The following is a 13,961-nucleotide window of genomic DNA, read 5'->3' on the forward strand; positions in this document are numbered from 1 at the left end:
AAATATAAATAACACTTGCTTTATATGTGTGACACCCCTATTACTAGCCTGTTCAACCTCTCTTTCGTATCGTCTGAGATTCCCAAAGATTGGAATGCTGGGGGAGACACTCCAGACCCAAACTGCTACAGACATATATCTATCCTACCCTGCCTTTATAAGGTCTTCGAAAGCCAAGTTAACAAACAGATTACCGACCATTTCGAATCCCCACCGTACCTTCTCCGCTATGCAATCTGGTTTCAGAGCTGGTCATGGGTGCACCTCAGCCACGCTCAAGGTCCTAAAGGATATCATAACCACCATCGATAAGAGACATTACTGTGCAGCTGTATTCATCAAACTGGCCAAGGCTTTCGACTCTGTCAATCAGCACATTCAGCCTTGGTTTCTCAAAAGATTGCATCGCCTGGTTCACCAACTACTTATCTGATAGAATTTAGTGTGTCAAATCGGAGGGCCTGTTGTCCGGACCTCTGCCAGTCTCTATGGGGGTGCCACAGGGTTCAATTCTCGGGCCGACTCTCTTCTCTGTGTACATCAATGATGTTGCTCTTGCTGCGGGTGATTCTCTGATCCACCTCTACTGAGATGACACCATTCTGTATACCTCTGGCCCTTCTTTGGACAATGTGTTAATTAACCTCCAGACGAGCTTCAATGCCATACAACTCTCCTTCCGTGGCCTCCAACTGCTCTTAAATGCTAGTAAAACTAAGTGCATGCTCTTCAATCGATTGCTAACCGCACCCTCCCGCCCGACTAGCATCACTACTCTGGACGTTTCTGACCTAGAATATGTGGACAACTACAAATACCTAGGTGTCTGGTTAGACTGTAAACTCTCCTTTCAGACCCACAATAAACATCTCCAATCCGAATTAAATCTAGAATCGGCTTCCTATTTCGCAACAAAGCATCCTTCACTCATGCTGCCAAACATACCCTCGTAAAACTGACCATCCTACCAATCCTCAACTTCGATGTAATTTACAAAATAGCCTCCAACACTCTACTCAACAAATTGTATGCAGTCTATCACAGTGCCATCCGTTTTGTCACCAAAGCCCCATATACATACTCACCACTGCGACCTGTACGCTCTCGTTGGCTGGTCCTCACTTCATACTCGTCGCCAAACCCACTGGCGCCAGGTCATCTACAAGTCGTTTCTAGGTAAAGCCCCGCCTTATCTCTGCGCCCTGGTCGCCATAGCAGCACCCACCCGTAGCATCTCACTAGTCACCCCCAAAGCCAATTCTTCCTTTGGCCGCCTTTCCTTCCAGTTCTCTGCTGCCAATGACTGGAACAAACTGCAAAAATCACTGAAGCTGGAGACTCATATCTCCCTCACTAGCTTTAAGCACCAGCTGTCAGGGCAGCTCACGGATCACTGCACCTGTACATAGCCCATCTGTAAATAGCCCATCCAACTACCTCATCCCCATACTGTATTTATTTTGCTCCTTTGCACCCCGGTATCTCTACTTGCTCATTCATCTTCTGCACATCTACCATTCCAAGTTTAATTGCTATATTGTAATTACTTTGCCACTATGGCCTATTGTTTGCCTTACCTCCCTTATCCTACCTCATTTGCATACACTGTATATAGACTTTTTCTACTGTATTATTGACTGTATGTTTGTTTATTCCATGTGTAACTCTGTGTTGTTGTATGTGTCGAACTGCTTTGCTTTATCTTGGCCAGGTCGCAGTTGTAAATGAGAACTTGTTCTCAACTTGCCTACCTGGTTAAATAAAGGTGAAATAAAATTAAAATAAAATCATAGTCCAATTCCATGTATTCTATACATAGTCTGTTCTACTGATAGGTTTGTAGACTTTCCATCACCAAGCAGAAAAATAATCCCAAAGAGAAAAAAGGACAGGTGAATACAGTGGAGGAACTGCTGAAACGAATGGAAAGGGTCACTCTGTAATGGAAGTATACAATCAGTGCTGGATTACCGAATGGGTATACAGGGCACGTGCCCTGGGGTCCCCATCCTCTGCTATATTTTACGTGAATTTACACTGATTACAATTTTGTGCACTAGTATTTACTGATTTCTGGAAACAATGGGCAGATTTGCAAAATTCTCTTATGTGAACAAAACACGTCACGGAATTTTGCATTCAATGATGGCAGTTGTATTTCAGGTTTAGCAAAAGGGTGTCTTAAGAGATGCAATCCAAGTAGAAAGAAAAGAAAATGATCAGAAGATCTGTAACTGTATTTGAGCATTTGATCACTGATGTTCTGCTGTAGGTACGTTTGACCACAGTTCCAAAACACTGTTTTATGTGATTGAGGAAAAACTAAATATACAAATGATAAATGAGTTATAATGCAACAGCTCCTCCTACTGGGCGTTAGGTGCCCTATTTGTTAGGTTCCTTCCGAGAAACTGAAGTTCACCTTTTAAATAGAAAATGATGAAATAGATATTTGAAACAGACAGAACAAGGCAGATAATACAAGGAGAAAATGAGATTAATCCCCAAACAGGGGAATACGTCTGAGGTGGATTCATCCGGGTAAAACTTTGTGGAACGTTCAGATAAAAACATGGTATGTGGAACAAACATGCCTCTGATATGTATCTAATCAAATCCAATGTTATTGGTCACATACACGTGTTTAGCAGATGTTATTGCAGGTGTAGCGAAATGCTCGTGCTTCTAGTTCTGATCTAACAAATAATATCTAAAAATGTCACAAATACCTAATACACATACATCTAAGTAAAGGAATGGAATTAAGAATATATAAATATATGGACGAGCAATGTCAGAGCAGCATAGACTAAGATACAGTAGATAGTATAGAATACAGTATATAGGTATGAGATGAGTAATGCAAGATATGTAAACATTATTAAAGTGACATTATTAAAAGTGACTCGTGTTCCATTTATTAAAGTGGCCAATGATTTCAAGTCTGTGTATGTAGGCAGCAACCTCTCTGTGCTAGTGATGGCTATTTAACAGTCTGACGGCCTTGAGATAGAAGCTGTTTTTCAGTTTCTTTGTTCCAGTTTTAATGCAACTGTACTGACCTCGCCTTCTGGATGGTAAGTGAGGTGAACAGGCAGTGGCTCGGGTGGTTGTTGTCCTTGATAATCCTTCCTGTGACATTGGGTGCTGTAGGTAGGATAAGGAATCATGTCAGCTCTATTCATGACAGTTCTATCTGCAGCTTTCCACAACATTTGCCTGAATGTGGCCCAGACATCAATGTCCGTATGCTATCTTAACATTAGTTTTGAAGAGAAAATGGTTTGTTTTGAAGTGGAACTGATTGGACATGGCATGCTCTCTCTTTCCCAGGTTCGAGAGCCTGGAGCCTGAGATGAACAACCAGGCATCACGCGTCGCTGTTGTGAACCAGATCGCCAGGCAGCTGATGCACAATGGACACCCCAGTGAGAAGAACATCAAAGCCCAGCAAGATAAGCTCAACAACAGGCAAGTTGAGCCATTCACAGACAGACGTCACACTATCTCCTGTCATACAGATGCCGTAGCTTAATTTGATCATCCTGTTTTTGCAGGAAATGCAAACTTGTAGTGTATTTGAGGTTTAACATAGCTTCAAGGGGGCCTCCCGAGTGGTGCAGCGGTCTAAGGCACTGCGCCACTACAGCCTCAGGTTCGATCCCAGGCTGTGTCACAGCCGGCCGTTTCCTTGGCTCATCGTGCCGGCCCATTGGGCTCATCAAAAATCAAGGCTTCTAAAGTTTAACTTCCACTTAAAATGTTCAGACTTGATTTGCCCTAATTAAAAATGTATAAACCCCTACAAAAATGTCCAGTAATTATAATCCACATTTACTGTTGCTGTAGGAATTTTTTCTTGCTGTAGCAAACTCAAATCAAATCAAATCGAATTTATTTATATAGCCCTTCGTACATCAGCTGATATCTCAAAGTGCTGTACAGAAACCCAGCCTAAAACCCCAAACAGCAAGCAATGCAGGTGTAGAAGCACGGTGGCTAGGAAAAACTCCCTAGAAAGGCCAAAACCTAGGAAGAAACCTAGAGAGGAACCAGGCTATGTGGGGTGGCCAGTCCTCTTCTGGCTGTGTCGGGTGGAGATTATAACAGAACATGGCCAAGATGTTCAAATGTTCATAAATGACCAGCATGGTCGAATAATAATAAGGCAGAACAGTTGAAACTGGAGCAGCAGCACAGTCAGGTGGAAGTTGAAACTGGAGCAGCAGCATGGCCAGGTGGACTGGGGACAGCAAGGAGTCATCATGTCAGGTAGTCCTGGGGCATGGTCCTAGGGCTCAGGTCCTCCGAGAGAGAGAAAGAAAGAGAGAAGGAGAGAATTAGAGAACGCACACTTAGATTCACACAGGACACCGAATAGGACAGGAGAAGTACTCCAGATATAACAAACTGACCCCAGCCCCGACACATAAACTACTGCAGCATAAATACTGGAGGCTGAGACAGGAGGGGTCAGGAGACACTGTGGCCCCATCCGAGGACACCCCCGGACAGGGACAAACAGGAAGGATATAACCCCACCCACTTTGCCAAAGCACAGCCCCCACACCACTAGAGGGATATCTTCAACCACCAACTTACCATCCTGAGACAAGGCTGAGTATAGCCCACAAAGATCTCCGCCACGGCACAACCCAAGGGGGGTGCGCCAACCCAGACAGGATGACCACAACAGTGAATCAACCCACTCAGGTGACGCACCCCCTCCAGGGACGGCATGAGAGAGCCCCAGTAAGCCAGTGACTCAGCCCCTGTAATAGGGTTAGAGGCAGAGAATCCCAGTGGAAAGAGGGGAACCGGCCAGGCAGAGACAGCAAGGGCGGTTCGTTGCTCCAGAGCCTTTCCGTTCACCTTCCCACTCCTGGGCCAGACTACACTCAATCATATGACCCACTGAAGAGATGAGTCTTCAGTAAAGACTTAAAGGTTGAGGCTGAGTTTGCGTCTCTGACATGGGTAGGCAGACCGTTCCATAAAAATTGAGCTCTATAGGAGAAAGCCCTGCCTCCAGCTGTTTGCTTAGAAATTCTAGGGACAATTAGGAGGCCTGCGTCTTGTGACCGTAGCGTACGTGTAGGTATGTACGGCAGGACCAAATCAGAGAGATAGGTAGGAGCAAGCCCATGTAATGCTTTGTAGGTTAGCAGTAAAACCTTGAAATCAGCCCTTGCTTTGACAGGAAGCCAGTGTAGAGAGGCTAGCACTGGAGTAATATGATCAAATTTTTTGGTTCTAGTCAGGATTCTAGCAGCCGTATTTAGCACTAACTGAAGTTTATTTAGTGCTTTATCCGGGTAGCCGGAAAATAGAACATTGCAGTAGTCTAACCTAGAAGTGACAAAAGCATGGATTAATTTTTCTGGCTCAAATTAAGATCCTACATCTGTAGCTGATATGTCCCTCAGTGGAACGCGGATCAGCTGTTTGTTCACCCTCACCCTGCCGCAATTGCTAATATCCCATCCGCAGTAGCCCGACTATATGTGATAAAGTGAAACTCTGAGTCACACACCTGACCCTAACCCACTAATATAGAACATTTAGATATGTTTCTACTTATAATTTCAAACATTTTGGTAGGCTATTTGTTTGTCAACTTAGAATTAGATACATGCAGCTTCTCTTCTGTCATCATATGTTGCCCTAGAAGACTAGATAAACCCTTGCTCACCAGAATGTCATAAATCAATGGAATGAATGCTTCAATGTAGTTGTGAAAACTTTTCTGAGTGATCTCTGCTTCTATCATGGTGAAAAGACGTTTAGGGACAGGGGAGAAAATACAATAACTATAAAATAATGTAAAATATTTTCTGTGCAAAATGTTTAAATGACGTCAGTTTGACCGGTTGTAAGGAAATATGAATCTATGAAAACAACCCAACATCTTTCTGATAACATTTCAATTTGGCTTGGGTGCATATTTGTGACTGAATGGCTCAAATCGGTCTTATGTAGCAAAATTTGAATTTTTTTATTTTATACATTGGATAAAAGTAAAGAATCAGTGCTATAAAATTGTATATTATACACTGCGATTTTTGCCCATCCTTGAAAGAAAAACTGCTCCGGCACATTCAAATTGGTTGGGTTCCGCTGATGTACAGCAATTTTAAGTCATACCACAGATTCTCAATTGGATTGAGGTCTGGGCTTTGACATTTCCATTTTTCCCCTTAAACCACTCGAGTGTTGCTTTAGCAGTATGCTTAGGGCCATTGTCCTGCTGGAAGGTGAACCTCCGTCCCAGTCTCAAATCTCTGGAAGACTGAAACATGTTTCCCTCAAGAATTTCCCTGTAATTCTAGCCATCCATCATTCCTTCAATTCTGACCAGTTTCCCAGTCCCTGCCGATGAAAAACATCCCCACAGCATGATGCTGCCACCACCATGTGGATGGTGTTCTCGGGATGAGAGGTGTTGGGTTTGCGCCAGACATAGTGTTTTCCTTGATGGCCAAAAACCTACATTTTAGTCTCATCTGCCAGAGTTCCTTCTTCCATATGTTTAGGGAGTCTCCCACATGCCTTATGGTGAACACCAAAAGGCATGTGTTTGCCTTGTTTTTCTTTCTTTAAGCAATGGCTTTTTTTCTGGCCACTCTTCCGTAAAGCCCAGCTCTGTGGAATGTATGGCTTAAAGTGGTCCTATGGACAGATACTCCAATCTCCGCTGTAGAGCTTTGCAGTTCTTTCTGGGTTATCTTTGGTCTCTGTTGCCTCTGATTAATGCCCTCCTTGCCTGGTCTGTGAGTTTTGGTGGGCGGCACGCTCTTGGCAGGTTTGTTGTGGTGCCATATTCTTTCAATTTTTTAATAATAGATTTAATGGTGCTCCATGGGATGTTCAAAGTTTCAGATATTTTTTACAACCCAACCCTGATCTGTACTTACCCACAACTTTGTCCCTATCACGTCCTGACCGTGGAGAGCCCTTATTTTCTATGGTAGAGTAGGTCAGGGGGGTTAGTCTAGTTTATTATTTCTATGTGGGGTTCTAGTTTTGTTTTTCTATGTTGGTGATTTTGTATGATTCCCAAATAGAGGCAGCTGGTAATTGTTGTGTCTAATTGGGGATCATACTTAGGTAGCTTTTTTCCACCTGTGTTTTGTGGGATATTGTTTGTGTAGTTGCATGTTAGCACTCCATTGTCGTCACGTTTCGTTTAGTCTTTATTGTTTTGTTGTGTGGTTCACTTATTTCTAATAAAAGATGTGGAACCCAGATCACGCTACACGTTGGTCCGAGTGTGCTTCCAACGATCGTGACAGTCCCTGACCTGTTTGGAGAGCTCCTTGGTCTTCATGGTGCCACTTGCTTGGTGGTGCCCCTTTCTTAGTGGTGTTGCAGACTCTGTGGCCTTTCAGAACAGGTGTGCATGTATATTGAGATCATGTGACAGATCATGTGACACTTAGATTGCACACAGGTGGACTTTATCTAATTATGTGACTTCTGAAGGTAATTGGTTGCGCCAGATCTTATTTAGGGGCTTCATAGCAAAGGAGGTGAATACATATACATGCACCACTTTTACATTTTTTTTTTTGAAACAAGTAATTGTTTTCATTTCACTTCACCGATTTGGACTATTTTGTCCATTGCATTAAATCCAAATAAAAATAAATTTAAATTACAGGTTGTAATGCTACAAAATAGGAAAAACACTTTTACAAGGCATTGTACCTGATGCCAAATGAAGAAACCAAAAGATGATTAGGTTATTATAATGTAGTTAAGCAGTTATGTGATTTGAACTATGCCTGACCTTTACTTTTCTCATGGTGAATTAATAATACCTATTGACTCAAAATTGTGTTATTGTGTGTTGGATATGACTTTATCCTTTCAATTGAGCTGGACATTATTGGTTATCATCAAATTAATTGGCCAGTTCAGTCAATTTGATCCTTGGTCTGGCAGGGTTATGGTTGGTTTGATTCCCGTACGGGCCACAAATATTGAAATATGTGCCACTGTCCGTCAACTGGATTAAAGTGTCTGCTAAATTACCATATTTCTATTTATTAATTTGTTCCTCAGATGGAGCCAGTTCCGCTATCTGGCAGACCAGAAGAAGGAGTCTCTAATCTCGGCGCTGGGTGTGCAGAACTACCACCTGGACTGCAACGAAACCAAGTCATGGATCCGCGAGAAGACGAAGGTCATCGAGTCCACCCAGGAGCTGGGCAACGACCTGACGGGTGTCATGGCGCTGCAGCGTAAACTCACTGGCATGGAGCGTGACCTGGCTGCCATCGAGGACAAGCTGGGCGACCTGCGCGGCGAGGCAGAGCGGCTGGCCGGCGAGCACCCGGACCAGGCCAAAGCCATCAAGGGCCGCCTGGCCGAGATCACTGCCGTGTGGGAGGAGATGAAGGCCACACTGCGTAATCGCGAGGAGTCCCTTGGTGAGGCCAGCAAGCTGCAGCAGTTCCTGCGCGAGCTGGATGACTTCCAGTCGTGGCTGTCGCGCACACAGACTGCCGTCGCCTCTGAGGAGACGCCCAACACGCTGGCCGAGGCAGAGAAGCTGCTAGCGCAGCACGAGGGCATCAAGAACGAGATCCGCAACTACGAGGAGGACTACCAGAAGATGCGCGACATGGGCGAGATGGTGACCCAGGGCCAGACCGATGCCCAGTACATGTTCCTGAGGCAGCGGCTACAGGCCTTGGACACGGGCTGGAATGAGCTGCACAAGATGTGGGAAAACCGGCAGAACCTGCTGTCCCAGTCCCACGCCTACCAACTGTTTCTCAGGGACACCACGCAGGCCGAGGCCTTCCTCAACAACCAGGTACGTTGATTGGTCAATACCCCTTAAACCAGGGTACTTGATTGTTCGATTCAATTGAGTTTCAATTCTATTCCAAGAGTGGAAAAATATTAGCCAAGGAATCCAAAGTGAATGGTTCCGTTTCACTATTTCATTTCACTGATTACACTCATTCAAAATTAGATTTTTGGTAACAGTTTATTTTAAAGTCCTCTTTTAGCTGTTATTACCTAATATTTACTAGGCAGGGATGTGGTAACAATGTGTCATTTTTTTTGTGCCCAACTATAATCCACTCCCTCTACCTAGGACATGCTGCTTTGCAAATCAAAAAAGTACATTTCAGAAAGCGTCCAATGTACTTTAGATTGAATACCAGCAGGGTTGGGTTCTATATTCTGTTTCAGTTCAGTCAATTCAAGAATTTCAGTGTACTCCCTAACTGATTTGAAATGGAATTGACCCCAACCTGGATATCCAGTCTCAGTGGGGATTATTAGAAAACCCTGTGACTGACTCACTCTTTTTATAACCCTAATCTTAGGAATACATGCTGGCCCATACAGAGATGGCCACTACGCTTGAGGGGGCCGAAGGAGCCATCAAGCAGCAGGAGGACTTCATGACCACCATGGACGCCAACGAAGAGAAGATAAACGGCGTGGTGGAGGCTGGGAGGCGGCTGGCGACTGATGGCAACATCAACGCCGACCGCATCCAGGAGAGAGCGGCGTCTATTGACGACAGGTTAGAAGCCTCTTCTGCTATATAGTTACAAATGACACTGGTGGACAGGTCGTCATTTTTTTGCGGTTACTCTGCTGCGCAGATTAGATCTCACACCTGTTGGAGTATTTAATGCCCCAGGAACCACATTAATATGATAAAGCGATCTCCTGGAAATGGGATACCTAGTCGGTTGCATAACTGAATGCATTCCTCTAAAATGTGTTTTCCGTATTTAACCCAACCACTCTGAATCAGAGAGGTGCGGGGGGCTGCCTTAATCGACATCATCAGCGCCCGGGTTAATTGTCTTGCTCAAGGGCAGAGCAGCAGATTTTTCCACCTTGGGGATTCAAACCAGCAACCTTTCAGTTACTGGCTCAAAACGCTTAACCAGTAGGCTACCTGCACAGCTTTACTGCAAAAAAAGACTACCCAGAATAAAACCAATGGTTAGACATATGACCACCCAGTCATTAGGTTTACAGCTACCACAAATGCCAGTACAACGCTTGATATTGATCTTTGCATTTACTTGGTATTGTGTATCGTGATGAAGCCATCTATTTTGATGAAGCCATCTTCCTCATGAAGCCATCTATTTTGTGAAGTGCACCAGTCCCTCCTGCAGCAAAGCACCCACACAACCTATCCCTCAACGTAACCAAGACTAGGGAGATGATTGTGGACTACAATCATCTCAACCACTCCATAAATTTCGTGTTAACAAACTATAGTTTTGGAATGTTGGTTAGGACATCTACTTTGTGCATGACACAAGTAATTTTTCAACAATTGTTTAGACAGATTATTTCACTTATAATTCACCGTATCATAATTCCAGTGGGTCAGAAGTTTACATACACTAAGTTGACTGTGCCTTTAAACAGCTTGGAAAATTTTTAAAAAATGATGTCATGGCTTCAGAAGCTTCTGATAGGCTAATTGGCATAATTTGAGTTGTACCTGTGGATGTATTTCAAGGCCTACCTTCAAACTCAGTGTCTCTTTGCTTGACATCATCAAAAAATCTAAAGAAATCAGAGACCTTAGACAAAGAATTGTAGACCTCCACAAGTCTGGTTCATCCTTGGGAGCAATTTCCAAATGCCTGAAGGTACCACGTTCATCTGTACAAACAATAGTACACAAGTATAAACACCATGGGACCACACAGCCATCATACCGCTCAGGAAGGAGATGCGTTCTGTCTCCTAGAGATGAGTGTACTGTGGTGCGAAAAGTGCAAATCAATCCCAGAACAACAGCAAAGGACCTTGTGAAGATGCCGGAGGAAACAGGTACAAAAGTATCTATATCCACAGTAAAACGAGTCCTATATCGACAACCTGAAAGGCCGCTCAGCAAGGAAGAAGCCACTGCTCCAAAACCGCCATAAAAAAGCCAGACTACAGTTTGCAACTGCACATGGGGACAAAGATCCTACATTTTGGAGAAATATTCTCTGGTCTGAAGAAACTAAAATATAACTTTTTGGCCATAATGACCATCGTTATGTTTGGAGGCAAAAGGGGGATGCTTGCAAGCCGAAGAACACCATCCCAACCGTGAAGCACATAGGTGGCAGCATCAAATCAAAGTTTATTTGTTACGTGCGCCAAATACAACAGGTGTAGACCTTACAGTGAAATGCTTACTTACAGGCTCTAACCAACAGTGCAAAAAAGGTATTAGGTGAACAATGGGTAGGTAAAGAAATAAAACAACAGTAAAAAGACAGGCTATATACAGTAGTGAGGCTACATACAGACACCGGTTAGTCAGGCTGATTGAGGTAGTATGTACATGTAGATGGGGTTAAAGTGACTATGCATATATGATGAACAGAGAGTAACAGTAGCGTAAAAGAGGGGTTGTCAGGTGGGGACACAATGCAGATAGCCCGGTTAGCCAATGTGCGGGAGGACTGGTTGGTAGGCCCAATTGAGGTAGTATGTACATGAATGTATAGTTAAAGTGACTATGCATATATGATAAACAGAGTGTAGCAGCAGCATAAAGAGAGGGGTTGGGGGGGCACACAATGCAAATAGTCCGGGTAGCCTTTTGATTACCTGTTCAGGAGTCTTATGGCTTGGGGGTAAAAACTGTTGAGAAGCATTTAGGACCTAGACTTGGCACTCCGGTACCGCTTGCCATGTGGTAGTAGAGAGAACAGTCTATGACTGGGGTGGCTGGGGTCTTTGACCATTTTTAGGGCCTTCCTCTGACACTGCCTGGTGTAGAGGTCCTGGATGGCAGGCAGTTTAGCCCCAGTGATGTACTGGGCCGTACGCACTACCCTCCTTGAGGTCAGAGGCAGAGCAATTGTCGTACCGGGCAGTGATGCAACCAGTCAGGATGCTCTTGATGTTGCAGCTGTAGAACCTTTTGAGGATCTCAGGACCCATGCCAAATCTTTTTAGTTTCCTGAGGGGGAATAGGCTTCGTCATGCCCTCTTCACGACTGTCTTGGTGTGTTTGGACCTTTCTAGTTTGTTGTTGATGTGGACACCAAGGAACTTGAAGCTCTCAACCTGCTCCTCTACAGCCCCGTCGATGAGAATGGGGGCATGCTCGGTCCTCCTTTCCCTGTAGTCCACAATCATCTCCGTAGTCTTGGTTACGTTGAGGGATAGGTTGTGTGGGTGCTTTGCTGCAGGAGGGACTGGTGCACTTAACAAAATAGGAAGGAACATTATCTTGATATATTGAAGCAGCATCTCAAGACATCAGACAGGAAGTTAAAGCTTCATCGCAAATGGGTCTTCCAAATAGACAATGACCCCAAGCATACTTCCAAAGTTGTGGCAAAATGGCTTAAGGACAACAAAGGCAATGCATTGGTGGCCATCACAAAGCCCTGACCTCAATCCTATAGAAAATGTGTGGGCGGAACTGAAAAAGCGTGTGTGAGCAAGGAGGCCTACAAACTTGACTCAGTTAAACCAGCCCTGTCAGGAGGAATGGGCTAAAATTCACCCAACTTATTGTGGAAAGCTTGTGGAAGGCTACCCAAAATGTTTTACCCAAGTTAAACAATTTAAAGGCAATGCTACCAAATATTAATGGAGTGTATGTAAACTTATGACCCACTGGGAATGTGATGAAATAAATAAAACCTTAAGTAAATCAATCTCCACTATTATTCTGACATTTCATATTCTTAAAATAAAGTGGTGATCCTAACTGAACTAAGACCGGGAATTTTTACTAGGATTAAATGTCAGGAATTGTGAAAAACTGAGTTTAAATCTATTTGACTAAGGTGTATGTAAACTTACGACTTCAACTGTATACAGTATATCACAAAAGTGAGTACACCCCTCACATTTTTGTAAATAATATTTTTCATGTGACAACACTGAAGAAATGACAGATTGCTACAATGTAAAGTAGTGAGTGTACAGCTTGTATAACAGTGTAAATTTGCTGTCCCCTCAAAATAACTCAAAATAACACAGCCATTAATGTCTAAACCGCTGGAAACAAAAGTGAGTACACCCCTATGTGAAAATGTCCAAATTGGGCCCAAAGTGTCAATATTTTGTGTGGCCACCATCATTTTCCATCACTGCCTTAACCCTCTTGGGCATGGAGTTCACCTGAGCTTCACAGGTTCCCACTGGAGTCCTCTTCCACTCCTCCATGACGACATCACAGAGCTGGTGGATGTTAGACCTTTCACTCCTCCACCTTCCGTTTGAGGATGCCCCACAGATGCTCAATAGGGTTTAGGTCTGGAGACATGCTTGGCCAGTCCATCACCTTTACCCTCAGCTTCTTTAGCAAGGCAGTGGTCATCTTGGAGGTGTGTTTGGGGTTGTTATCATGTTGGAATACTGCCCTGCGGCCCAGTCTCCGAAGGGAGGGGATCATGCTCTGCTGATCCTTTGTACTCCTCACCTGGTTGCCGCCACACACGCTTGACACCATCTGCACCAAATAAGTTTATCTTGGTCTCATCAGACCACAGGACATTGTTCCAGTAATCCATGTCCTTAGTCTGCTTGTCTTCAAAAAACAGTTTGCAGGCTTTCTTGTGCATCATCTTTAGAAGAGGCTTCCTTCTGGGACGACAGCCATGCAGACCAATTTGATGCAGTGTACGGCGTATGGTCTGAGCACTGACAGGCTGACCCCCCCACCCCTTCAACCTCTGCAGCAATGCTGGCAGCACTCATACGTCTATTTCCCAAAGACAACCTCTGGATGTGACGCTGAGCACGTGCACTCAACTTCTTTGGTCTACCATGGCGAGGCCTGTGCTGAGTGGAACCTGTCCAGTTTAAACCGCTGTATGGTCTTGGCACCCGTGCTGCAGCTCAGTTTCAGGGTCTTGGCAATCTTCTTATAGCCCAGGCCATCTTTATGTAGAGCAACAATACTTTTTTTCAGATCCTCAGAGTTCTTTGCCATGAGGTTCCATGTTGAA

General features: G+C 44.2%; 1 pseudogene; it reads left to right on the forward strand.

Moving 5' to 3' along the window:
• Positions 1-13,961, forward strand: part of LOC115103938 (spectrin beta chain, non-erythrocytic 1-like) — a 115,652-nt pseudogene that overhangs the window by 72,936 nt on the left and 28,755 nt on the right.

This window comes from Oncorhynchus nerka, linkage group LG21 (genome assembly GCF_034236695.1).
Source record: "Oncorhynchus nerka isolate Pitt River linkage group LG21, Oner_Uvic_2.0, whole genome shotgun sequence".
NCBI classification, from domain to species: domain Eukaryota; kingdom Metazoa; phylum Chordata; class Actinopteri; order Salmoniformes; family Salmonidae; genus Oncorhynchus; species Oncorhynchus nerka.